The sequence below is a fragment of the Cryptomeria japonica genome, chromosome 2 (assembly GCF_030272615.1).
Source record: "Cryptomeria japonica chromosome 2, Sugi_1.0, whole genome shotgun sequence".
NCBI lineage: Eukaryota > Viridiplantae > Streptophyta > Pinopsida > Cupressales > Cupressaceae > Cryptomeria > Cryptomeria japonica.
This window is the reverse complement of record NC_081406.1, coordinates 262,465,501-262,469,623: the sequence shown is the minus strand read 5'-3', so window position 1 is coordinate 262,469,623 and position 4,123 is coordinate 262,465,501.

Here is a 4,123-nt window from a genome sequence, read left to right as displayed (position 1 = left end):
ATATTGTCGATTTTTGTTGTTTATATTCATATTGTTAATTACATATGCAAATATTCATTTAAATTTATAAAAGGGCAGCCACCAAATATAGCGAATACACAATAATAAACTGAATACAAGGAGTTTTGTAGGGTTAATTCAACATTTTAGAAATTTTATCAAATCATATTCCACGATTGCAATGCTTTATATCATATATTTTTGTTGTTTATATTCATATTGTTGATTACATATGCAAATATTCATTTAAATTTATAAAAGGACAACCACAAAATACAACGAATACAAAATAATGAACTCATTACACATTTATTGGATCGAATATCGATATTTATATATATAAAAAAAGGCATGTCTGCCAAGTCAATACAAGTATTACAAAAATGTGGAATATGCCATGTCCAAATCGATATGCAATAAAAATGTAAAATATATCTACATGTATTGGTCATTCTATGACCAAAACTAACACTATATGATCCTAAACTTGTGGTGGATCATCAAAATCAAGCCTCTTCGGCACAGTACGCGGCTTTGTAGATGGCTGCAAAACCACAATTCAAAAGCCAAGTTAGAATCCTTTTGTAGAAAATAGTTCACAATTAACAACAAAACTATGCATTTAACTTTAATTCCTTTGCAATTGAAATGTAGATTACCTCATCGGCTGATCCAAGAGCTAATGTCTTCGCTCTCCTCTCCTTGTCACTCTTAGGAGTTTTCTTGAAGACATACTTAAATGGATCCACGTTATGGTCATACCACGAAGGAGTCTATTGTAGATTAAATGTACAATTAATACAATGTACTAACATAAATATATCAAAAACACTTAAAAGCTATAATATAGAGAACAATGACGTACCTGTGCCCGAGATGCTTCTCCAATGGACTGAGGATGGCTCACCATCGATGTAGAAATTGTCACTATTACCTATACAAAAAATGTACAAAGATTAAATACAATTAATATAATGATAAGTATTGAAGGTTGAAAACAATTAATTTTACATATCAAACAAAAGTGTACCGGATCCTGAGATGCTTCTCCAGTGCAAGGAGGAGGGTTCGCCATTGACGAAATAGGTATGGATATTTCCTGTATGAAAAAATTATAAGATTATAATATATCACAAGTTCACATGTACGCGTGCATATAATCATGAAATCAAGAAAATAAAGTAGAGATACATACCTCCGCCCTCTCTTGATCTGTGGGCGAGTCAGGTGCATTCAACATATCCACAAAGCTCAATGGCCGTTGTACATGTAAAATAAAAAAAAAGCACTAATCAATCTACAAACCCCAACTAATACTTGATTTCAACATTTTCAAACAATTGTACAACTAAAAATGTGTTCAATTACCTTCTTCACACATTTTGGCGTCTTCGAGGAATTTTTTTTCTTAGGATGAGCCCTAGACATAGAGGGGGTGCCCTAAAAACACAAAATTAACATGAGATATTAGTACAGATAATAAATTAAACATAATTTTAAAAATCTAAAATGAAATGACTTGCATATTCCATCAAAACAATACATAAAAACAGTTGTACAAAATATGATACCGTATAGCCTTGTAGGCCAAAATCAATCGCTGAGAGTGTGATGTCATCAATTTGGGACTTTTCGTCCCCTGTCAACACCTACAAACTAGAAATTGGACCAAGCATTAAAGATAGTTAGTATATCTTGTATTTTTTGAATTAAAAGTGTACTATTCTATTTTAACATGTTACAAAATTTATACCTCAGGCATCGAAGTTGCAGCTATGGTAACTGGGGGAGGTGTATGGGATACCACTGCTGCATCCTGAAATGCATATTATTTGTCTCAATTTAAATCGATGTATAAATGAAAATTCATTTATGTAATTACAAATTTAAAGTGACTGATAAATAAAATGTTATGAATTCAAATCAACACACCTGTGTCTGTGGCTCATGGGCAAACACCATGTCCATCAACTCATATGTCAGCGCAACATCCTCAACCATGTGAGCCTGACATCTACAACTGCAAATCGTGCACAGATGATATGAGTATCCATCTGCACCGGCTGCATCATCTATCCCCAAGCATATCCTCGAGCAACTAACACACATATGCTCGATGGGCTCTTTGTCACCCTCTAACGGTTCATCATCCAATACAATAGGGTGTGCTAATGACGTCCCATGCTGGATGATGGCACCAGTCAATGTTGTGGCTGCCTAAAGAGTCTATAGCTCCATTGACTCTTTCAGCTCTAATGGGACAACCTGATGCACCTTGGGTTTGGGTGCTAGGGGGTGGTGACTCTCCGCGACTAATCACCTACGAGCTCTAGGTCTATCTTGGGTAGAGCCACCACCTCTACCATGAAACTCTCTCATGTCAAAATAGTTTGGCCGCACATTGAGCACAAACTCACAATATATTTTTCTCAAAAAATATAATGGCACCTCATAATTATTACAAGGTGGATCATCAAAGATCATCCACCACCTCTGCCAAAAAAAATTCTTCATCTGCGCATTGGTACACCAATGTATGGGAAACCTCTTTGCATTAAGAGGTAATGACTGACCAGTTTTGGGATCAACAAAAAGGCACATATTTGTTGTTTAGAAATATTTTTGTTTTTTACTCCATCGTATGATAGCCCATTGGCATAGAATTGACGACACCTATCCCTAAAGCTTCCCCATTTGGTAATTTCTGTGGAAACAACTATGTCACCACTAGCTAATGTTTCTAGGCTAGTGGCGAGGGATTGATGATGGTCAAGTTCAAAAGTTTTCAATTTTACAATCAGTCTATTGATTTTAGACGTATTTTCTCCTAACTGATTAATTAATTATTCCTGTGTTTCGACTGTGCGGTCAAAAGGAGGAACTGGGGGTTGTTCTTGTGTGTTTTCAGGAGGTGCATTTGGTTGTTCTTGTGGGTTTTCAGGAGGTGCATTTGGTTCTTCTTGTTCTGGATTAGAAGAATCTGGTTTTTGAAACAAAAAATGAAAAAACCTAATAAAATTAATGAAATTAAATTCAAAATGTAAAACAAATTGCATAAACCGGAAAGAAAGACAAAAATAAACAAAAACTAACCTTGATCCATATCCTGGAGGACAAATTTAGCACCTCGTTGGCGGTTTAGGTGAGAAAATGGGGAAAAAACAAAGTTAAAAACGTGATTTACGAGTAAATGAGACCCAGTTAAAAAAAAAAAAAAATACCAGGCACCGCGTACGCGGTTTTATTTGGATTATTAGCGCGCACGCGCTCATTTTCCTATGAGCAACGCGTACGCGCTCATTTTCCAAGGCGTAGCGCGTACGCGCTCATTTTCCTAAAAGCAGCGCATACACGGGAATTTTAAATTTTAAAACCGCATACGCGCTGCTTGTTTTTTCAAGTTTTTTTTGGGTAGTGTCCACTTTTCTGACCACCATCTTTGTGCACACGCCCAGTGGTAGATTATACCGTCGGAACCACACTTGGGTGTTCATAATATTTTGATTCAATAGGTTAAAATTTGGAACCTAGTCTGTGATGTAAAAACCAACACCATCCATCATAAAGACTCCCTTTCTTAGAATGTCTTTCTTTAGCTTTCCTAACAAACATTCCACCACAAAAAACCTCATGTAAATGTTTTGATTTTAATACTATTGTCCCAATTTGTCTTACACCATTTATAATTTTTTTCCCTAAACAACCATTGCCCCATCCTTTTTATAAACAAACCACATTCTCTAAAATTTGTATTGAAATTGTCAATTATCTTAAGTTTAGGGCGAAAGGTTCACAACTTGCTTGTAATATTGAAAACAGATGAATGCAATTTGGGCCAATTGCCACATTTGCATTCTTGGGGATACATATTTTCTCTATTGTAATTTGAACTGGGTTCCATTTCTACCTTTTCCCCATTAAGCCTCTTATAAATGGAAACTATTTTTCATTTTCTTCTCACCTTAAAATTTGGCACCATCTTGGTCAAATAGTTGCTCATTCCCTTTTCATAGGCAATTTTTTTGTATGTCCCCTCTTCTTGCTATATTGTTCATCCTAATGTATCTAACATGAAAACCCATTTGAGGTCTTGTCACTTGAGGTCTCCCTTCACTCCACACTG